Here is a 24155-nt window from a genome sequence, read left to right on the forward strand (position 1 = left end):
TTTTCCTTCCAAATATAAGACAGTGTGTAAAAAAGACGTCTACATGAGAAATGCCCTTTAATTCGCATGCTAGTGTGGGCACCCCAGAATTCAGAGATGTGCAAATAACCACTGCTCCTCAACACCTTATCTTGTGCCCATTTTGGAAATAGAAAGGTTTTCTTGATACCTATTTTTCACTCTTTATACTTCGGCAAATTAATTGCTGTATACCCGGTATAGAAAGAAAACCCACTGCAAGGTGCAGCTCATTTATTTTCTCTGGATACCTAGGGTTCTTGATGAACCTACAAGCCCAATATATCCCCGCAACCAGAAGAGTCCAGCAGACGTGACGGTATATTGCTTTCAAAATTCTGACATTGCAGAAAAAAGTTACAGAGTAAAACGTAGAGAAAAATGGCTGTTTTTTTCACCTCAATTTCAATTTTTTTTTTTAGTTCAGTTGTTATTTTCTGTAGGAAACCCTTGTAAGATCTACACAAGTTACGCATTGCTGAATTCAGAATGTTGTCTTCTTTTCACAAATGTTTAGGTTACTGGGATCCAGCATTGGTTTCACACCCATTTCTGTCACTGACTGGAAGGAGGCTAAAAGCACACAAAATCGTAAAAATGGGGTATGTCCCAGTAAAATGCCAAAATTGAGTTGAAAAATTGGGTTTTCTGATTCAAGTCTGCCTGTCCCTGAAAGCTGGGAAGCTGGTGATTTTAGCACTGCAAACCCTTTGTGGATGCCAATTTCAGGGACAAAAACCACAAGCCTTCTTCTCCAGCCCTTTTTTCCATTTATTTTTAAAAAAATACATTTTTACTGTATTTTGGCTAATTTCTTGGTCTCCTTCAGGGGAACCCACAAAGTCTGGGTACCTCTAGAATCCCTAGGATGTTGCTAAAAAAGGACACAAATTTGGCCTGGGTAGCTTATGTGGACAAAAATGTATGATGGCCTAAGCGCGTCCTGCCCCAAATAGCCAAAAAAATGCCTGGCACCTGAGGGGGAAAAGGCCTGGCAGCGAAGGGGTTAAAATGCACTATTTTATTCCAATTTCTTCACTTAGCTTCAGATGAACTATTGTTCCCTCCCACCCCCTCCTTTCAAAGTGCACCAGCCACCACTGCCTGGGGTGGGACAGATTGTTTTGGATTGCAGTATGGCAGATTGTTTTGGATTGCAGTGTGGTAGTTTGTTTTGGATTGGAGTGCAGAAGATTGCAGTGGGGTAGATTGATTTGAATTGGAGTAGGGGAGATTGTTTTGAAGTGGAGTCGGGCAGATTGGAGTGGGTCAGATTGTTTTGGATCGGAGTAGGACAGATTGTTTTGGATCGGAGTAGGACAGATTGTTTTGGAGTGGTGCAGATTGTTTTTTATTAGAGGGGGGCAAATTGGAGTGAGACAGATTTGATAGGGGTGGCTGGAGAGGGTTGGAGTGGGATGAGTTAGAGTGGATTGGATTCGGGTGAGTGATTTGGACTGGAGTGAGGTGGATTAGTGTGGGTGAAGTGGTCTGGATGGGGGTGGATTGTAGTGGGGCAGATTGGAGTGGGGTGGATTGAAGTGTACCGCAGGATTATGTGTCAAAGCATAATTTCAGAATTTACACATAATAAAGAAACACTGTTGTTTTGCAATATCTTAAACAAGCTAATCGTCATCTTTTGAGAAGAGCGCCCACGAACAAAAACAAAAGAAAACATGCGTGGAACGTGGGAAAAGACGATTTGGCAAAATAAAAGAAAGTTAGATTTAAATTTAAAACTTAACAGTTTTGGTTGACCTGCTGGTCATGTTTTTGCCAGTCACAAGCCTTCTGTTTGCAGGGCACTAGAAGGTAAAAGGAAAAAATAGTACCTTGATCAGGTGGGGAGCAGCGGTCAGGCACTGATTAAGCTGAATCAATCAACGCTTGGTCGCTGCTCTACAGAGAGGAACGGAAATGATGCAAGACATGCCTTGATGAATTAAGAAACTGTAAAGAAGAGTGCCACATAAATAAAAAAAATGGTGAGAGACATGCGGGCTCCAAGCACTTTACTGAATACTACAGAGTCTATCAAGCGAGACCCTAAAAAGGTCAGTTAGTTAAAATAAACAAACATTGTTACTTCTAAATATCAATATTCCAAGGACGCCTACATGGTCGTCAAGCAAAAAGTTCCTAGTGCATGGAGGGCCTTATGGTAGTTCTGAAGAGAGGCAAAGGACTTGGTCAGAGGGTGGCCTTGTTGGTGTGGTAGGGAGGTAATACCTCAAACGTTATTACTGGGGTAGGGGAGCTTCCAATTCGGAGTAATGAAAATTATCACAAAGCAATCAAGTAATTCCACATCAAAATAACAAGCGTGCGGGCTGACAACCATGCTCTCAGCATCAACGAGCGCAGAGTGAAGTGAATTTTACCATCCTCTGTGCATTTTTATTGCGAGGCTCATTTACATTTGACTTGGCGCGCAGAAGGAGTGAGAAACCGGTCAATAGAAACAAAAATCATCTATTTAAAAAGTTTAGTTTCACGTGGGCCTGTTGTGCTTACTTCTTTCAGAATAGCTTTTGAACCTCTGTCCTGTGTGTGTCTGTGACTGTCACGTGAAAGGCAGTCAGAGCATCCAGGTGGACCCCATGTCACCTGGGGCACCGCCCACCAGTGCTGGAGTTTTAAACAGCACCCGGTTGCATTTTGGGACTTGTGCCTTTTCAATGTGAGCTCAAAGACCGGGAAGTGTGGAATTCTGTTGGCTAAAAAATATTAACAGCGGAATGTGAATAGGCCACACAAGACATGACGTCACTGGAAAGCTAAACAGTATGTTGGGGAGACTGGGTGCGGCAATAGGGCTGATGTCATGAATACGTGCAACTCCTCGGTTATTTTTGAATGAACTGCTCATTCATTAGATCCCACCCTAAGAAATGAGCCCACCAGTATGAACACTTGTTTCATTAGAAAATGATGGAGTCACATTGCCTATGTAGAGCAGGTGCTTATACCTTGGTTGGAAGTCATTGCTCGGAGAGTGTTGTCTTTTAAGGTGATTGCACTAGGTCCGAGCAGGTGGGAGAAGACTTGTGCAGTGACTGAGTAAGAGAGATAACCTTCAATTACCACATCACCCTCCCGACATTGTAATCATGTCCTTTAAACGGTTTATCGACTCGACTTTCCACACTGAGTGCCAAGACGCAGGGTTTCGGTGCTCATGAAGTGCACAGACACACAGAAAACTGAAGGTAGCGTGGCCGAGCGGTCTAAGGCGCTGGATTTAGGCTCCAGTCTCTTTGGAGGCCTGGGTTCGAATCCCACCGCTGCCAGAGATGGATTTTAACAGATCTTAATGACGCATCTCCCTCCTGCCCCTTAAATTTGCATGCACAGTGACTCTACCAATAGGTCCCTAATTTTAAAACTCTTTTACAGTCTCCTTCTAAGTAAACTCCTAAACCGTGGACTCCCAAGAAATCGGCTGATGGGCGCTGCTGTTGTTTTCCTTCATTCTGCTTAGATCACCTTCAAATGGAAGGTTTAACAAATAATTTGTTCTCCCCACGCGGTCACCCCGCTCTTCTGTCTGCAAAATAAAATCGAACCTCTGTTAAATAAAGATTTAAAGCAAATTATCTATCTTCCCAAATAAAGTTGGTAAATGTGTTCTTCACAGTTATTTTAAATATCAGGTTTAAAATAAACAAGTGACGTACTCGGCAGGATTCGAACCTGCGCAAGGAACCCCCAATGAATTTCAAGCTCATCACCTTAGCCACTCGGCCATAACTACGAGCTCTCATTAACCCATACCGAAACTTTATATCACAACAGAATTGTGCACAATGGCCGTGCACACCTATATATAACTCCATTTAGTTGTATCTCTAACTGTGTGCAAAGGGCACATTGCTATGTTTCTGTCTAAGCTTTGCTTTAGGTCTGAGGTCTTAAGAACCAAAGCAGGCTCCACGAATACTTGTCTGCACAAAAAAACAAGCATTTGCAATGCGAAAGGTCTCACATTTGGGAGAGTTAGAGCTATTGGCGTTGCAAATGACAATGTCTTTTACCTAGGTTTTGGTTTTCCTTGGGAAAATTGTATGTGTCCACGTTGTGTTTTGGGGCACTTCCTGTCGCGGGCGCTAGGCCTACCCACACAAGTGCGGTACCATTTTTATCGGGAGACTTGAGGAAACATAGAATAGCAAAACAAGTGTTACTGCCCCTTGTCTTTATCTACATTTTTTCCTTCCAAATATAAGACAGTGTGTAAAAAAGACGTCTACATGAGAAATGCCCTTTAATTCGCATGCTAGTGTGGGCACCCCAGAATTCAGAGATGTGCAAATAACCACTGCTCCTCAACACCTTATCTTGTGCCCATTTTGGAAATAGAAAGGTTTTCTTGATACCTATTTTTCACTCTTTATACTTCGGCAAATTAATTGCTGTATACCCGGTATAGAAAGAAAACCCACTGCAAGGTGCAGCTCATTTATTTTCTCTGGATACCTAGGGTTCTTGATGAACCTACAAGCCCAATATATCCCCGCAACCAGAAGAGTCCAGCAGACGTGACGGTATATTGCTTTCAAAATTCTGACATTGCAGAAAAAAGTTACAGAGTAAAACGTAGAGAAAAATGGCTGTTTTTTTCACCTCAATTTCAATTTTTTTTTTTAGTTCAGTTGTTATTTTCTGTAGGAAACCCTTGTAAGATCTACACAAGTTACCCATTGCTGAATTCAGAATGTTGTCTTCTTTTCACAAATGTTTAGGTTACTGGGATCCAGCATTGGTTTCACACCCATTTCTGTCACTGACTGGAAGGAGGCTAAAAGCACACAAAATCGTAAAAATGGGGTATGTCCCAGTAAAATGCCAAAATTGAGTTGAAAAATTGGGTTTTCTGATTCAAGTCTGCCTGTCCCTGAAAGCTGGGAAGCTGGTGATTTTAGCACTGCAAACCCTTTGTGGATGCCAATTTCAGGGACAAAAACCACAAGCCTTCTTCTCCAGCCCTTTTTTCCATTTATTTTTAAAAAAATACATTTTTACTGTATTTTGGCTAATTTCTTGGTCTCCTTCAGGGGAACCCACAAAGTCTGGGTACCTCTAGAATCCCTAGGATGTTGCAAAAAAAGGACACAAATTTGGCGTGGGTAGCTTATGTGGACAAAAATGTATGATGGCCTAAGCGCGTCCTGCCCCAAATAGCCAAAAAAATGCCTGGCACCTGAGGGGGAAAAGGCCTGGCAGCGAAGGGGTTAAAATGCACTATTTTATTCCAATTTCTTCACTTAGCTTCAGATGAACTATTGTTCCCTCCCACCCCCTCCTTTCAAAGTGCACCAGCCACCACTGCCTGGGGTGGGACAGATTGTTTTGGATTGCAGTATGGCAGATTGTTTTGGATTGCAGTGTGGTAGTTTGTTTTGGATTGGAGTGCAGAAGATTGCAGTGGGGTAGATTGTTTTGAATTGGAGTAGGGGAGATTGTTTTGAAGTGGAGTCGGGCAGATTGGAGTGGGTCAGATTGTTTTGGATCGGAGTAGGACAGATTGTTTTGGAGTGGTGCAGATTGTTTTTTATTAGAGGGGGGCAAATTGGAGTGAGACAGATTTGATAGGGGTGGCTGGAGAGGGTTGGAGTGGGATGAGTTAGAGTGGATTGGATTCGGGTGAGTGATTTGGACTGGAGTGAGGTGGATTAGTGTGGGTGAAGAGGTCTGGATGGGGGTGGATTGTAGTGGGGCAGACTGGAGTGGGGTGGATTGAAGTGTACCGCAGGATTATGTGTCAAAGCATAATTTCAGAATTTACACATAATAAAGAAACACTGTTGTTTTGCAATATTTTAAACAAGCTAATCGTCATCTTTTGAGAAGAGCGCCCACGAACAAAAACAAAAGAAAACATGCGTGGAACGTGGGAAAAGACGATTTGGCAAAATAAAAGAAAGTTAGATTTAAATTGAAAACTTAACAGTTTTGGTTGACCTGCTGGTCATGTTTTTGCCAGTCACAAGCCTTTTGTTTGCAGGGCACTAGAAGGTAAAAGGAAAAAATAGTACCTTGATCAGGTGGGGAGCAGCGGTCAGGCACTGATTAAGCTGAATCAATCAACGCTTGGTCGCTGCTCTACAGAGAGGAACGGAAATGATGCAAGACATGCCTTGATGAATTAAGAAACTGTAAAGAAGAGTGCCACATAATTAAAAAATGGTGAGAGACATGCGGGCTCCAAGCCCTTTACTGAATACTACAGAGTCTATCAAGCGAGACCCTAAAAAGGTCAGTTAGTTAAAATAAACAAACATTGTTACTTCTAAATATCAATATTCCAAGGACGCCTACATGCTCGTCAAGCAAAAAGTTCCTAGTGCATGGAGGGCCTTATGGTAGTTCTGAAGAGAGGCAAAGGACTTGGTCAGAGGGTGGCCTTGTTGGTGTGGTAGGGAGGCAATACCTCAAACGTTATTACTGGGGTAGGGGAGCTTGCAATTCGGAGTAATGAAAATTATCACAAAGCAATCAAGTAATTCCACATCAAAATAACAAGCGTGCGGGCTGACAACCATGCTCTCAGCATCAACGAGCGCAGAGTGAAGTGAATTTTACCATCCTCTGTGCATTTTTATTGCGAGGCTCATTTACATTTGACTTGGCGCGCAGAACGAGTGAGAACCCGGTCAATAGAAACAAAAATCATCTATTTAAAAAGTTTAGTTTCACGTGGGCCTGTTGTGCTTACTTCTTTCAGAATAGCTTTTGAACCTCTGTCCTGTGTGTGTCTGTGACTGTCACGTGAAAGGCAGTCAGAGCATCCAGGTGGGCCCCATGTCACCTGGGGCACCGCCCACCAGTGCTGGAGTTTTAAACAGCACCCGGTTGCATTTTGGGACTTGTGCCTTTTCAATGTGAGCTCAAAGACGGAAGTGTGGAATTCTGTTGGCTAAAAAATATTAACAGCGGAATGTGAATAGGCCACACAAGACATGACGTCACTGGAAAGCTAAACAGTATGTTGGGGAGACTGGGTGCGGCAATAGGGCTGATGTCATGAATACGTGCAACTCCTCGGTTATTTTTGAATGAACTGCTCATTCATTAGATCCCACCCTAAGAAAGGAGCCCACCAGTATGAACACTTGTTTCATTAGAAAATGATGGAGTCACATTGCCTATGTAGAGCAGGTGCTTATACCTTGGTTGGAAGTCATTGCTCGGAGAGTGTTGTCTTTTAAGGTGATTGCACTAGGTCCGAGCAGGTGGGAGAAGACTTGTGCAGTGACTGAGTAAGAGAGATAACCTTCAATTACCACATCACCCTCCCGACATTGTAATCATGTCCTTTAAACGGTTTATCGACTCGACTTTCCACACTGAGTGCCAAGACGCAGGGTTTCGGTGCTCATGAAGTGCACAGACACACAGAAAACTGAAGGTAGCGTGGCCGAGCGGTCTAAGGCGCTGGATTTAGGCTCCAGTCTCTTTGGAGGCGTGGGTTCGAATCCCATCGCTGCCAGAGATGGATTTTAACAGATCTTAATGACGCATCTCCCTCCTGCCCCTTCAATTTGCATGCACAGTGACTCTACCAATAGGTCCCTAATTTTAAAACTCTTTTACAGTCTCCTTCTAAGTAAACTCCTAAACCGTGGACTCCCAAGAAATCGGCTGATGGGCGCTGCTGTTGTTTTCCTTCATTCTGCTTAGATCACCTTCAAATGGAAGGTTTAACAAATAATTTGTTCTCCCCACGCGGTCACCCCGCTCTTCTGTCTGCAAAATAAAATCGAACCTCTGTTAAATAAAGATTTAAAGCAAATTATCTATCTTCCCAAATAAAGTTGGTAAATGTGTTCTTCACAGTTATTTTAAATATCAGGTTTAAAATAAACAAGTGACGTACTCGGCAGGATTCGAACCTGCGCAATGAACCCCCAATGAATTTCAAGCTCATCACCTTAGCCACTCGGCCATAACTACGAGCTCTCATTAACCCATACCGAAACTTTATATCACAACAGAATTGTGCACAATGGCCGTGCACACCTATATATAACTCCATTTAGTTGTATCTCTAACTGTGTGCAAAGGGCACATTGCTATGTTTCTGTCTAAGCTTTGCTTTAGGTCTGAGGTCTTAAGAACCAAAGCAGGCTCCACGAATACTTGTCTGCACAAAAAAACAAGCATTTGCAATGCGAAAGGTCTCACACTTGGGAGAGTTAGAGCTATTGGCGTTGCAAATGACAATGTCTTTTACCTAGGTTTTGGTTTTCCTTGGGAAAATTGTATGTGTCCACGTTATGTTTTGGGGCACTTCCTGTCGCGGGCGCTAGGCCTACCCACACAAGTGCGGTACCATTTTTATCGGGAGACTTGAGGAAACATAGAATAGCAAAACAAGTGTTACTGCCCCTTGTCTTTATCTACATTTTTTCCTTCCAAATATAAGACAGTGTGTAAAAAAGACGTCTATATGAGAAATGCCCTTTAATTCGCATGCTAGTGTGGGCACCCCAGAATTCAGAGATGTGCAAATAACCACTGCTCCTCAACACCTTATCTTGTGCCCATTTTGGAAATAGAAAGGTTTTCTTGATACCTATTTTTCACTCTTTATACTTCGGCAAATTAATTGCTGTATACCCGGTATAGAAAGAAAACCCACTGCAAGGTGCAGCTCATTTATTTTCTCTGGATACCTAGGGTTCTTGATGAACCTACAAGCCCAATATATCCCCGCAACCAGAAGAGTCCAGCAGACGTAACGGTATATTGCTTTCAAAATTCTGACATTGCAGAAAAAAGTTACAGAGTAAAACGTAGAGAAAAATGGCTGTTTTTTTCACCTCAATTTCAATATTTGTTTTTAGTTCAGTTGTTATTTTCTGTAGGAAACCCTTGTAAGATCTACACAAGTTACCCATTGCTGAATTCAGAATGTTGTCTTCTTTTCACAAATGTTTAGGTTACTGGGTTCCAGCATTGGTTTCACACCCATTTCTGTCACTGACTGGAAGGAGGCTAAAAGCACACAAAATCGTAAAAATGGGGTATGTCCCAGTAAAATGCCAAAATTGAGTTGAAAAATTGGGTTTTCTGATTCAAGTCTGCCTGTCCCTGAAAGCTGGGAAGCTGGTGATTTTAGCACTGCAAACCCTTTGTGGATGCCAATTTCAGGGACAAAAACCACAAGCCTTCTTCTCCAGCCCTTTTTTCCATTTATTTTTTTAAAAATACATTTCTACTGTATTTTGGCTAATTTCTTGGTCTCCTTCAGGGGAACCCACAAAGTCTGGGTACCTCTAGAATCCCTAGGATGTTGCTAAAAAAGGACACAAATTTGGCGTGGGTAGCTTATGTGGACAAAAATGTATGATGGCCTAAGCGCGTCCTGCCCCAAATAGCCAAAAAAATGCCTGGCACCTGAGGGGGAAAAGGCCTGGCAGCGAAGGGGTTAAAATGCACTATTTTATTCCAATTTCTTCACTTAGCTTCAGATGAACTATTGTTCCCTCCCACCCCCTCCTTTCAAAGTGCACCAGCCACCACTGCCTGGGGTGGGACAGATTGTTTTCGATTGCAGTATGGCAGATTGTTTTGGATTGCAGTGTGGTAGTTTGTTTTGGATTGGAGTGCAGAAGATTGCAGTGGGGTAGATTGTTTTGAATTGGAGTAGGGGAGATTGTTTTGAAGTGGAGTCGGGCAGATTGGAGTGGGTCAGATTGTTTTGGATCGGAGTAGGACAGATTGTTTTGGATCGGAGTAGGACAGATTGTTTTGGAGTGGTGCAGATTGTTTTTTATTAGAGGGGGGCAAATTGGAGTGAGACAGATTTGATAGGGGTGGCTGGAGAGGGTTGGAGTGGGATGAGTTAGAGTGGATTGGATTCGGGTGAGTGATTTGGACTGGAGTGAGGTGGATTAGTGTGGGTGAAGTGGTCTGGATGGGGGTGGATTGTAGTGGGGCAGATTGGAGTGGGGTGGATTGAAGTGTACCGCAGGATTATGTGTCAAAGCATAATTTCAGAATTTACACATAATAAAGAAACACTGTTGTTTTGCAATATCTTAAACAAGCTAATCGTCATCTTTTGAGAAGAGCGCCCACGAACAAAAACAAAAGAAAACATGCGTGGAACGTGGGAAAAGACGATTTGGCAAAATAAAAGAAAGTTAGATTTAAATTTAAAACTTAACAGTTTTGGTTGACCTGCTGGTCATGTTTTTGCCAGTCACAAGCCTTCTGTTTGCAGGGCACTAGAAGGTAAAAGGAAAAAATAGTACCTTGATCAGGTGGGGAGCAGCGGTCAGGCACTGATTAAGCTGAATCAATCAACGCTTGGTCGCTGCTCTACAGAGAGGAACGGAAATGATGCAAGACATGCCTTGATGAATTAAGAAACTGTAAAGAAGAGTGCCACATAAATAAAAAAAATGGTGAGAGACATGCGGGCTCCAAGCACTTTACTGAATACTACAGAGTCTATCAAGCGAGACCCTAAAAAGGTCAGTTAGTTAAAATAAACAAACATTGTTACTTCTAAATATCAATATTCCAAGGACGCCTACATGGTCGTCAAGCAAAAAGTTCCTAGTGCATGGAGGGCCTTATGGTAGTTCTGAAGAGAGGCAAAGGACTTGGTCAGAGGGTGGCCTTGTTGGTGTGGTAGGGAAGCAATACCTCAAACGTTATTACTGGGGTAGGGGAGCTTCCAATTCGGAGTAATGAAAATTATCACAAAGCAATCAAGTAATTCCACATCAAAATAACAAGCGTGCGGGCTGACAACCATGCTCTCAGCATCAACGAGCGCAGAGTGAAGTGAATTTTACCATCCTCTGTGCATTTTTATTGCGAGGCTCATTTACATTTGACTTGGCGCGCAGAAGGAGTGAGAAACCGGTCAATAGAAACAAAAATCATCTATTTAAAAAGTTTAGTTTCACGTGGGCCTGTTGTGCTTACTTCTTTCAGAATAGCTTTTGAACCTCTGTCCTGTGTGTGTCTGTGACTGTCACGTGAAAGGCAGTCAGAGCATCCAGGTGGACCCCATGTCACCTGGGGCACCGCCCACCAGTGCTGGAGTTTTAAACAGCACCCGGTTGCATTTTGGGACTTGTGCCTTTTCAATGTGAGCTCAAAGACCGGGAAGTGTGGAATTCTGTTGGCTAAAAAATATTAACAGCGGAATGTGAATAGGCCACACAAGACATGACGTCACTGGAAAGCTAAACAGTATGTTGGGGAGACTGGGTGCGGCAATAGGGCTGATGTCATGAATACGTGCAACTCCTCGGTTATTTTTGAATGAACTGCTCATTCATTAGATCCCACCCTAAGAAATGAGCCCACCAGTATGAACACTTGTTTCATTAGAAAATGATGGAGTCACATTGCCTATGTAGAGCAGGTGCTTATACCTTGGTTGGAAGTCATTGCTCGGAGAGTGTTGTCTTTTAAGGTGATTGCACTAGGTCCGAGCAGGTGGGAGAAGACTTGTGCAGTGACTGAGTAAGAGAGATAACCTTCAATTACCACATCACCCTCCCGACATTGTAATCATGTCCTTTAAACGGTTTATCGACTCGACTTTCCACACTGAGTGCCAAGACGCAGGGTTTCGGTGCTCATGAAGTGCACAGACACACAGAAAACTGAAGGTAGCGTGGCCGAGCGGTCTAAGGCGCTGGATTTAGGCTCCAGTCTCTTTGGAGGCGTGGGTTCGAATCCCATCGCTGCCAGAGATGGATTTTAACAGATCTTAATGACGCATCTCCCTCCTGCCCCTTCAATTTGCATGCACAGTGACTCTACCAATAGGTCCCTAATTTTAAAACTCTTTTACAGTCTCCTTCTAAGTAAACTCCTAAACCGTGGACTCCCAAGAAATCGGCTGATGGGCGCTGCTGTTGTTTTCCTTCATTCTGCTTAGATCACCTTCAAATGGAAGGTTTAACAAATAATTTGTTCTCCCCACGCGGTCACCCCGCTCTTCTGTCTGCAAAATAAAATCGAACCTCTGTTAAATAAAGATTTAAAGCAAATTATCTATCTTCCCAAATAAAGTTGGTAAATGTGTTCTTCACAGTTATTTTAAATATCAGGTTTAAAATAAACAAGTGACGTACTCGGCAGGATTCGAACCTGCGCAATGAACCCCCAATGAATTTCAAGCTCATCACCTTAGCCACTCGGCCATAACTACGAGCTCTCATTAACCCATACCGAAACTTTATATCACAACAGAATTGTGCACAATGGCCGTGCACACCTATATATAACTCCATTTAGTTGTATCTCTAACTGTGTGCAAAGGGCACATTGCTATGTTTCTGTCTAAGCTTTGCTTTAGGTCTGAGGTCTTAAGAACCAAAGCAGGCTCCACGAATACTTGTCTGCACAAAAAAACAAGCATTTGCAATGCGAAAGGTCTCACACTTGGGAGAGTTAGAGCTATTGGCGTTGCAAATGACAATGTCTTTTACCTAGGTTTTGGTTTTCCTTGGGAAAATTGTATGTGTCCACGTTATGTTTTGGGGCACTTCCTGTCGCGGGCGCTAGGCCTACCCACACAAGTGCGGTACCATTTTTATCGGGAGACTTGAGGAAACATAGAATAGCAAAACAAGTGTTACTGCCCCTTGTCTTTATCTACATTTTTTCCTTCCAAATATAAGACAGTGTGTAAAAAAGACGTCTATATGAGAAATGCCCTTTAATTCGCATGCTAGTGTGGGCACCCCAGAATTCAGAGATGTGCAAATAACCACTGCTCCTCAACACCTTATCTTGTGCCCATTTTGGAAATAGAAAGGTTTTCTTGATACCTATTTTTCACTCTTTATACTTCGGCAAATTAATTGCTGTATACCCGGTATAGAAAGAAAACCCACTGCAAGGTGCAGCTCATTTATTTTCTCTGGATACCTAGGGTTCTTGATGAACCTACAAGCCCAATATATCCCCGCAACCAGAAGAGTCCAGCAGACGTAACGGTATATTGCTTTCAAAATTCTGACATTGCAGAAAAAAGTTACAGAGTAAAACGTAGAGAAAAATGGCTGTTTTTTTCACCTCAATTTCAATATTTGTTTTTAGTTCAGTTGTTATTTTCTGTAGGAAACCCTTGTAAGATCTACACAAGTTACCCATTGCTGAATTCAGAATGTTGTCTTCTTTTCACAAATGTTTAGGTTACTGGGTTCCAGCATTGGTTTCACACCCATTTCTGTCACTGACTGGAAGGAGGCTAAAAGCACACAAAATCGTAAAAATGGGGTATGTCCCAGTAAAATGCCAAAATTGAGTTGAAAAATTGGGTTTTCTGATTCAAGTCTGCCTGTCCCTGAAAGCTGGGAAGCTGGTGATTTTAGCACTGCAAACCCTTTGTGGATGCCAATTTCAGGGACAAAAACCACAAGCCTTCTTCTCCAGCCCTTTTTTCCATTTATTTTTTTAAAAATACATTTCTACTGTATTTTGGCTAATTTCTTGGTCTCCTTCAGGGGAACCCACAAAGTCTGGGTACCTCTAGAATCCCTAGGATGTTGCTAAAAAAGGACACAAATTTGGCGTGGGTAGCTTATGTGGACAAAAATGTATGATGGCCTAAGCGCGTCCTGCCCCAAATAGCCAAAAAAATGCCTGGCACCTGAGGGGGAAAAGGCCTGGCAGCGAAGGGGTTAAAATGCACTATTTTATTCCAATTTCTTCACTTAGCTTCAGATGAACTATTGTTCCCTCCCACCCCCTCCTTTCAAAGTGCACCAGCCACCACTGCCTGGGGTGGGACAGATTGTTTTCGATTGCAGTATGGCAGATTGTTTTGGATTGCAGTGTGGTAGTTTGTTTTGGATTGGAGTGCAGAAGATTGCAGTGGGGTAGATTGTTTTGAATTGGAGTAGGGGAGATTGTTTTGAAGTGGAGTCGGGCAGATTGGAGTGGGTCAGATTGTTTTGGATCGGAGTAGGACAGATTGTTTTGGATCGGAGTAGGACAGATTGTTTTGGAGTGGTGCAGATTGTTTTTTATTAGAGGGGGGCAAATTGGAGTGAGACAGATTTGATAGGGGTGGCTGGAGAGGGTTGGAGTGGGATGAGTTAGAGTGGATTGGATTCGGGTGAGTGATTTGGACTGGAGTGAGGTGGATTAGTGTGGGTGAAGAGGTCTGGATGGGGGTGGATTGTAGTGGGGCAGACTGGAGTGGGGTGGATTGAAGTGTACCGCAGGATTATGTGTCAAAGCATAATTTCAGAATTTACACATAATAAAGAAACACTGTTGTTTTGCAATATTTTAAACAAGCTAATCGTCATCTTTTGAGAAGAGCGCCCACGAACAAAAACAAAAGAAAACATGCGTGGAACGTGGGAAAAGACGATTTGGCAAAATAAAAGAAAGTTAGATTTAAATTGAAAACTTAACAGTTTTGGTTGACCTGCTGGTCATGTTTTTGCCAGTCACAAGCCTTTTGTTTGCAGGGCACTAGAAGGTAAAAGGAAAAAATAGTACCTTGATCAGGTGGGGAGCAGCGGTCAGGCACTGATTAAGCTGAATCAATCAACGCTTGGTCGCTGCTCTACAGAGAGGAACGGAAATGATGCAAGACATGCCTTGATGAATTAAGAAACTGTAAAGAAGAGTGCCACATAATTAAAAAATGGTGAGAGACATGCGGGCTCCAAGCCCTTTACTGAATACTACAGAGTCTATCAAGCGAGACCCTAAAAAGGTCAGTTAGTTAAAATAAACAAACATTGTTACTTCTAAATATCAATATTCCAAGGACGCCTACATGCTCGTCAAGCAAAAAGTTCCTAGTGCATGGAGGGCCTTATGGTAGTTCTGAAGAGAGGCAAAGGACTTGGTCAGAGGGTGGCCTTGTTGGTGTGGTAGGGAGGCAATACCTCAAACGTTATTACTGGGGTAGGGGAGCTTGCAATTCGGAGTAATGAAAATTATCACAAAGCAATCAAGTAATTCCACATCAAAATAACAAGCGTGCGGGCTGACAACCATGCTCTCAGCATCAACGAGCGCAGAGTGAAGTGAATTTTACCATCCTCTGTGCATTTTTATTGCGAGGCTCATTTACATTTGACTTGGCGCGCAGAACGAGTGAGAACCCGGTCAATAGAAACAAAAATCATCTATTTAAAAAGTTTAGTTTCACGTGGGCCTGTTGTGCTTACTTCTTTCAGAATAGCTTTTGAACCTCTGTCCTGTGTGTGTCTGTGACTGTCACGTGAAAGGCAGTCAGAGCATCCAGGTGGGCCCCATGTCACCTGGGGCACCGCCCACCAGTGCTGGAGTTTTAAACAGCACCCGGTTGCATTTTGGGACTTGTGCCTTTTCAATGTGAGCTCAAAGACGGAAGTGTGGAATTCTGTTGGCTAAAAAATATTAACAGCGGAATGTGAATAGGCCACACAAGACATGACGTCACTGGAAAGCTAAACAGTATGTTGGGGAGACTGGGTGCGGCAATAGGGCTGATGTCATGAATACGTGCAACTCCTCGGTTATTTTTGAATGAACTGCTCATTCATTAGATCCCACCCTAAGAAAGGAGCCCACCAGTATGAACACTTGTTTCATTAGAAAATGATGGAGTCACATTGCCTATGTAGAGCAGGTGCTTATACCTTGGTTGGAAGTCATTGCTCGGAGAGTGTTGTCTTTTAAGGTGATTGCACTAGGTCCGAGCAGGTGGGAGAAGACTTGTGCAGTGACTGAGTAAGAGAGATAACCTTCAATTACCACATCACCCTCCCGACATTGTAATCATGTCCTTTAAACGGTTTATCGACTCGACTTTCCACACTGAGTGCCAAGACGCAGGGTTTCGGTGCTCATGAAGTGCACAGACACACAGAAAACTGAAGGTAGCGTGGCCGAGCGGTCTAAGGCGCTGGATTTAGGCTCCAGTCTCTTTGGAGGCGTGGGTTCGAATCCCATCGCTGCCAGAGATGGATTTTAACAGATCTTAATGACGCATCTCCCTCCTGCCCCTTCAATTTGCATGCACAGTGACTCTACCAATAGGTCCCTAATTTTAAAACTCTTTTACAGTCTCCTTCTAAGTAAACTCCTAAACCGTGGACTCCCAAGAAATCGGCTGATGGGCGCTGCTGTTGTTTTCCTTCATTCTGCTTAGATCACCTTCAAATGGAAGGTTTAACAAATAATTTGTTCTCCCCACGCGGTCACCCCGCTCTTCTGTCTGCAAAATAAAATCGAACCTCTGTTAAATAAAGATTTAAAGCAAATTATCTATCTTCCCAAATAAAGTTGGTAAATGTGTTCTTCACAGTTATTTTAAATATCAGGTTTAAAATAAACAAGTGACGTACTCGGCAGGATTCGAACCTGCGCAATGAACCCCCAATGAATTTCAAGCTCATCACCTTAGCCACTCGGCCATAACTACGAGCTCTCATTAACCCATACCGAAACTTTATATCACAACAGAATTGTGCACAATGGCCGTGCACACCTATATATAACTCCATTTAGTTGTATCTCTAACTGTGTGCAAAGGGCACATTGCTATGTTTCTGTCTAAGCTTTGCTTTAGGTCTGAGGTCTTAAGAACCAAAGCAGGCTCCACGAATACTTGTCTGCACAAAAAAACAAGCATTTGCAATGCGAAAGGTCTCACACTTGGGAGAGTTAGAGCTATTGGCGTTGCAAATGACAATGTCTTTTACCTAGGTTTTGGTTTTCCTTGGGAAAATTGTATGTGTCCACGTTATGTTTTGGGGCACTTCCTGTCGCGGGCGCTAGGCCTACCCACACAAGTGCGGTACCATTTTTATCGGGAGACTTGAGGAAACATAGAATAGCAAAACAAGTGTTACTGCCCCTTGTCTTTATCTACATTTTTTCCTTCCAAATATAAGACAGTGTGTAAAAAAGACGTCTATATGAGAAATGCCCTTTAATTCGCATGCTAGTGTGGGCACCCCAGAATTCAGAGATGTGCAAATAACCACTGCTCCTCAACACCTTATCTTGTGCCCATTTTGGAAATAGAAAGGTTTTCTTGATACCTATTTTTCACTCTTTATACTTCGGCAAATTAATTGCTGTATACCCGGTATAGAAAGAAAACCCACTGCAAGGTGCAGCTCATTTATTTTCTCTGGATACCTAGGGTTCTTGATGAACCTACAAGCCCAATATATCCCCGCAACCAGAAGAGTCCAGCAGACGTAACGGTATATTGCTTTCAAAATTCTGACATTGCAGAAAAAAGTTACAGAGTAAAACGTAGAGAAAAATGGCTGTTTTTTTCACCTCAATTTCAATATTTGTTTTTAGTTCAGTTGTTATTTTCTGTAGGAAACCCTTGTAAGATCTACACAAGTTACCCATTGCTGAATTCAGAATGTTGTCTTCTTTTCACAAATGTTTAGGTTACTGGGTTCCAGCATTGGTTTCACACCCATTTCTGTCACTGACTGGAAGGAGGCTAAAAGCACACAAAATCGTAAAAATGGGGTATGTCCCAGTAAAATGCCAAAATTGAGTTGAAAAATTGGGTTTTCTGATTCAAGTCTGCCTGTCCCTGAAAGCTGGGAAGCTGGTGATTTTAGCACTGCAAACCCTTTGTGGATGCCAATTTCAGGGACAAAAACCACAAGCCTTCTTCTCCAGCCCTTTTTTCCATTTATTTTTTTAAAAATACATTTCTACTGTATTTTGGCTAATTTCTTGGTCTCCTTCAGGGGAACCCACAAAGTCTGGGTACCTCTAGAATCCCTAGGATGTTGCTAAAAAAGGACACAAATTTGGCGTGGGTAGCTTATGTGGACAAAAATGTATGATGGCCTAAGCGCGTCCTGCCCCAAATAGCCAAAAAAATGCCTGGCACCTGAGGGGGAAAAGGCCTGGCAGCGAAGGGGTTAAAATGCACTATTTTATTCCAATTTCTTCACTTAGCTTCAGATGAACTATTGTTCCCTCCCACCCCCTCCTTTCAAAGTGCACCAGCCACCACTGCCTGGGGTGGGACAGATTGTTTTCGATTGCAGTATGGCAGATTGTTTTGGATTGCAGTGTGGTAGTTTGTTTTGGATTGGAGTGCAGAAGATTGCAGTGGGGTAGATTGTTTTGAATTGGAGTAGGGGAGATTGTTTTGAAGTGGAGTCGGGCAGATTGGAGTGGGTCAGATTGTTTTGGATCGGAGTAGGACAGATTGTTTTGGATCGGAGTAGGACAGATTGTTTTGGAGTGGTGCAGATTGTTTTTTATTAGAGGGGGGCAAATTGGAGTGAGACAGATTTGATAGGGGTGGCTGGAGAGGGTTGGAGTGGGATGAGTTAGAGTGGATTGGATTCGGGTGAGTGATTTGGACTGGAGTGAGGTGGATTAGTGTGGGTGAAGTGGTCTGGATGGGGGTGGATTGTAGTGGGGCAGATTGGAGTGGGGTGGATTGAAGTGTACCGCAGGATTATGTGTCAAAGCATAATTTCAGAATTTACACATAATAAAGAAACACTGTTGTTTTGCAATATCTTAAACAAGCTAATCGTCATCTTTTGAGAAGAGCGCCCACGAACAAAAACAAAAGAAAACATGCGTGGAACGTGGGAAAAGACGATTTGGCAAAATAAAAGAAAGTTAGATTTAAATTTAAAACTTAACAGTTTTGGTTGACCTGCTGGTCATGTTTTTGCCAGTCACAAGCCTTCTGTTTGCAGGGCACTAGAAGGTAAAAGGAAAAAATAGTACCTTGATCAGGTGGGGAGCAGCGGTCAGGCACTGATTAAGCTGAATCAATCAACGCTTGGTCGCTGCTCTACAGAGAGGAACGGAAATGATGCAAGACATGCCTTGATGAATTAAGAAACTGTAAAGAAGAGTGCCACATAAATAAAAAAAATGGTGAGAGACATGCGGGCTCCAAGCACTTTACTGAATACTACAGAGTCTATCAAGCGAGACCCTAAAAAGGTCAGTTAGTTAAAATAAACAAACATTGTTACTTCTAAATATCAATATTCCAAGGACGCCTACATGGTCGTCAAGCAAAAAGTTCCTAGTGCATGGAGGGCCTTATGGTAGTTCTGAAGAGAGGCAAAGGACTTGGTCAGAGGGTGGCCTTGTTGGTGTGGTAGGGAAGCAATACCTCAAACGTTATTACTGGGGTAGGGGAGCTTCCAATTCGGAGTAATGAAAATTATCACAAAGCAATCAAGTAATTCCACATCAAAATAACAAGCGTGCGGGCTGACAACCATGCTCTCAGCATCAACGAGCGCAGAGTGAAGTGAATTTTACCATCCTCTGTGCATTTTTATTGCGAGGCTCATTTACATTTGACTTGGCGCGCAGAAGGAGTGAGAAACCGGTCAATAGAAACAAAAATCATCTATTTAAAAAGTTTAGTTTCACGTGGGCCTGTTGTGCTTACTTCTTTCAGAATAGCTTTTGAACCTCTGTCCTGTGTGTGTCTGTGACTGTCACGTGAAAGGCAGTCAGAGCATCCAGGTGGACCCCATGTCACCTGGGGCACCGCCCACCAGTGCTGGAGTTTTAAACAGCACCCGGTTGCATTTTGGGACTTGTGCCTTTTCAATGTGAGCTCAAAGACCGGGAAGTGTGGAATTCTGTTGGCTAAAAAATATTAACAGCGGAATGTGAATAGGCCACACAAGACATGACGTCACTGGAAAGCTAAACAGTATGTTGGGGAGACTGGGTGCGGCAATAGGGCTGATGTCATGAATACGTGCAACTCCTCGGTTATTTTTGAATGAACTGCTCATTCATTAGATCCCACCCTAAGAAATGAGCCCACCAGTATGAACACTTGTTTCATTAGAAAATGATGGAGTCACATTGCCTATGTAGAGCAGGTGCTTATACCTTGGTTGGAAGTCATTGCTCGGAGAGTGTTGTCTTTTAAGGTGATTGCACTAGGTCCGAGCAGGTGGGAGAAGACTTGTGCAGTGACTGAGTAAGAGAGATAACCTTCAATTACCACATCACCCTCCCGACATTGTAATCATGTCCTTTAAACGGTTTATCGACTCGACTTTCCACACTGAGTGCCAAGACGCAGGGTTTCGGTGCTCATGAAGTGCACAGACACACAGAAAACTGAAGGTAGCGTGGCCGAGCGGTCTAAGGCGCTGGATTTAGGCTCCAGTCTCTTTGGAGGCGTGGGTTCGAATCCCATCGCTGCCAGAGATGGATTTTAACAGATCTTAATGACGCATCTCCCTCCTGCCCCTTCAATTTGCATGCACAGTGACTCTACCAATAGGTCCCTAATTTTAAAACTCTTTTACAGTCTCCTTCTAAGTAAACTCCTAAACCGTGGACTCCCAAGAAATCGGCTGATGGGCGCTGCTGTTGTTTTCCTTCATTCTGCTTAGATCACCTTCAAATGGAAGGTTTAACAAATAATTTGTTCTCCCCACGCGGTCACCCCGCTCTTCTGTCTGCAAAATAAAATCGAACCTCTGTTAAATAAAGATTTAAAGCAAATTATCTATCTTCCCAAATAAAGTTGGTAAATGTGTTCTTCACAGTTATTTTAAATATCAGGTTTAAAATAAACAAGTGACGTACTCGGCAGGATTCGAACCTGCGCAATGAACCCCCAATGAATTTCAAGCTCATCACCTTAGCCACTCGGCCATAACTACGAGCTCTCATTAACCCATACCGAAACTTTATATCACAACAGAATTGTGCACAATGGCCGTGCACACCTATATATAACTCCATTTAGTTGTATCTCTAACTGTGTGCAAAGGGCACATTGCTATGTTTCTGTCTAAGCTTTGCTTTAGGTCTGAGGTCTTAAGAACCAAAGCAGGCTCCACGAATACTTGTCTGCACAAAAAAACAAGCATTTGCAATGCGAAAGGTCTCACACTTGGGAGAGTTAGAGCTATTGGCGTTGCAAATGACAATGTCTTTTACCTAGGTTTTGGTTTTCCTTGGGAAAATTGTATGTGTCCACGTTATGTTTTGGGGCACTTCCTGTCGCGGGCGCTAGGCCTACCCACACAAGTGCGGTACCATTTTTATCGGGAGACTTGAGGAAACATAGAATAGCAAAACAAGTGTTACTGCCCCTTGTCTTTATCTACATTTTTTCCTTCCAAATATAAGACAGTGTGTAAAAAAGACGTCTATATGAGAAATGCCCTTTAATTCGCATGCTAGTGTGGGCACCCCAGAATTCAGAGATGTGCAAATAACCACTGCTCCTCAACACCTTATCTTGTGCCCATTTTGGAAATAGAAAGGTTTTCTTGATACCTATTTTTCACTCTTTATACTTCGGCAAATTAATTGCTGTATACCCGGTATAGAAAGAAAACCCACTGCAAGGTGCAGCTCATTTATTTTCTCTGGATACCTAGGGTTCTTGATGAACCTACAAGCCCAATATATCCCCGCAACCAGAAGAGTCCAGCAGACGTAACGGTATATTGCTTTCAAAATTCTGACATTGCAGAAAAAAGTTACAGAGTAAAACGTAGAGAAAAATGGCTGTTTTTTTCACCTCAATTTCAATATTTGTTTTTAGTTCAGTTGTTATTTTCTGTAGGAAACCCTTGTAAGATCTACACAAGTTACCCATTGCTGAATTCAGAATGTTGTCTTCTTTTCACAAATGTTTAGGTTACTGGGTTCCAGCATTGGTTTCACACCCATTTCTGTCACTGACTGGAAGGAGGCTAAAAGCACACAAAATCGTAAAAATGGGGTATGTCCCAGTAAAATGCCAAAATTGAGTTGAAAAATTGGGTTTTCTGATTCAAGTCTGCCTGTCCCTGAAAGCTGGGAAGCTGGTGATTTTAGCACTGCAAACCCTTTGTGGATGCCAATTTCAGGGACAAAAACCACAAGCCTTCTTCTCCAGCCCTTTTTTCCATTTATTTTTTTAAAAATACATTTCTACTGTATTTTGGCTAATTTCTTGGTCTCCTTCAGGGGAACCCACAAAGTCTGGGTACCTCTAGAATCCCTAGGATGTTGCTAAAAAAGGACACAAATTTGGCGTGGGTAGCTTATGTGGACAAAAATGTATGATGGCCTAAGCGCGTCCTGCCCCAAATAGCCAAAAAAATGCCTGGCACCTGAGGGGGAAAAGGCCTGGCAGCGAAGGGGTTAAAATGCACTATTTTATTCCAATTTCTTCACTTAGCTTCAGATGAACTATTGTTCCCTCCCACCCCCTCCTTTCAAAGTGCACCAGCCACCACTGCCTGGGGTGGGACAGATTGTTTTCGATTGCAGTATGGCAGATTGTTTTGGATTGCAGTGTGGTAGTTTGTTTTGGATTGGAGTGCAGAAGATTGCAGTGGGGTAGATTGTTTTGAATTGGAGTAGGGGAGATTGTTTTGAAGTGGAGTCGGGCAGATTGGAGTGGGTCAGATTGTTTTGGATCGGAGTAGGACAGATTGTTTTGGATCGGAGTAGGACAGATTGTTTTGGAGTGGTGCAGATTGTTTTTTATTAGAGGGGGGCAAATTGGAGTGAGACAGATTTGATAGGGGTGGCTGGAGAGGGTTGGAGTGGGATGAGTTAGAGTGGATTGGATTCGGGTGAGTGATTTGGACTGGAGTGAGGTGGATTAGTGTGGGTGAAGTGGTCTGGATGGGGGTGGATTGTAGTGGGGCAGATTGGAGTGGGGTGGATTGAAGTGTACCGCAGGATTATGTGTCAAAGCATAATTTCAGAATTTACACATAATAAAGAAACACTGTTGTTTTGCAATATCTTAAACAAGCTAATCGTCATCTTTTGAGAAGAGCGCCCACGAACAAAAACAAAAGAAAACATGCGTGGAACGTGGGAAAAGACGATTTGGCAAAATAAAAGAAAGTTAGATTTAAATTTAAAACTTAACAGTTTTGGTTGACCTGCTGGTCATGTTTTTGCCAGTCACAAGCCTTCTGTTTGCAGGGCACTAGAAGGTAAAAGGAAAAAATAGTACCTTGATCAGGTGGGGAGCAGCGGTCAGGCACTGATTAAGCTGAATCAATCAACGCTTGGTCGCTGCTCTACAGAGAGGAACGGAAATGATGCAAGACATGCCTTGATGAATTAAGAAACTGTAAAGAAGAGTGCCACATAAATAAAAAAAATGGTGAGAGACATGCGGGCTCCAAGCACTTTACTGAATACTACAGAGTCTATCAAGCGAGACCCTAAAAAGGTCAGTTAGTTAAAATAAACAAACATTGTTACTTCTAAATATCAATATTCCAAGGACGCCTACATGGTCGTCAAGCAAAAAGTTCCTAGTGCATGGAGGGCCTTATGGTAGTTCTGAAGAGAGGCAAAGGACTTGGTCAGAGGGTGGCCTTGTTGGTGTGGTAGGGAAGCAATACCTCAAACGTTATTACTGGGGTAGGGGAGCTTCCAATTCGGAGTAATGAAAATTATCACAAAGCAATCAAGTAATTCCACATCAAAATAACAAGCGTGCGGGCTGACAACCATGCTCTCAGCATCAACGAGCGCAGAGTGAAGTGAATTTTACCATCCTCTGTGCATTTTTATTGCGAGGCTCATTTACATTTGACTTGGCGCGCAGAAGGAGTGAGAAACCGGTCAATAGAAACAAAAATCATCTATTTAAAAAGTTTAGTTTCACGTGGGCCTGTTGTGCTTACTTCTTTCAGAATAGCTTTTGAACCTCTGTCCTGTGTGTGTCTGTGACTGTCACGTGAAAGGCAGTCAGAGCATCCAGGTGGACCCCATGTCACCTGGGGCACCGCCCACCAGTGCTGGAGTTTTAAACAGCACCCGGTTGCATTTTGGGACTTGTGCCTTTTCAATGTGAGCTCAAAGACCGGGAAGTGTGGAATTCTGTTGGCTAAAAAATATTAACAGCGGAATGTGAATAGGCCACACAAGACATGACGTCACTGGAAAGCTAAACAGTATGTTGGGGAGACTGGGTGCGGCAATAGGGCTGATGTCATGAATACGTGCAACTCCTCGGTTATTTTTGAATGAACTGCTCATTCATTAGATCCCACCCTAAGAAATGAGCCCACCAGTATGAACACTTGTTTCATTAGAAAATGATGGAGTCACATTGCCTATGTAGAGCAGGTGCTTATACCTTGGTTGGAAGTCATTGCTCGGAGAGTGTTGTCTTTTAAGGTGATTGCACTAGGTCC

The 24155-nt window shown here is 42.9% G+C and overlaps 5 non-coding genes across 5 annotated transcripts; all 5 read left to right on the top strand.

Moving 5' to 3' along the window:
- The first annotated feature begins 3229 nt into the window (after positions 1-3229).
- On the top strand, positions 3230-3311 carry TRNAL-UAG (transfer RNA leucine (anticodon UAG)). Its single transcript has one exon. It is a non-coding gene; the product is annotated as a tRNA-Leu (tRNA).
- A 4117-nt stretch (positions 3312-7428) lies between these two features.
- Positions 7429-7510, top strand: TRNAL-UAG (transfer RNA leucine (anticodon UAG)). The gene has a single exon. It is a non-coding gene; the product is annotated as a tRNA-Leu (tRNA).
- A 4146-nt stretch (positions 7511-11656) lies between these two features.
- On the top strand, positions 11657-11738 carry TRNAL-UAG (transfer RNA leucine (anticodon UAG)). Its single transcript has one exon. It is a non-coding gene; the product is annotated as a tRNA-Leu (tRNA).
- A 4142-nt stretch (positions 11739-15880) lies between these two features.
- Positions 15881-15962, top strand: TRNAL-UAG (transfer RNA leucine (anticodon UAG)). Its single transcript has one exon. It is a non-coding gene; the product is annotated as a tRNA-Leu (tRNA).
- Positions 15963-20108: 4146 nt separating this feature from the next.
- TRNAL-UAG (transfer RNA leucine (anticodon UAG)) lies at positions 20109-20190 on the top strand. The gene has a single exon. It is a non-coding gene; the product is annotated as a tRNA-Leu (tRNA).
- Positions 20191-24155: the final 3965 nt, after the last annotated feature.

Source organism: Pleurodeles waltl, chromosome 12 (assembly GCF_031143425.1).
Source record: "Pleurodeles waltl isolate 20211129_DDA chromosome 12, aPleWal1.hap1.20221129, whole genome shotgun sequence".
NCBI lineage: Eukaryota > Metazoa > Chordata > Amphibia > Caudata > Salamandridae > Pleurodeles > Pleurodeles waltl.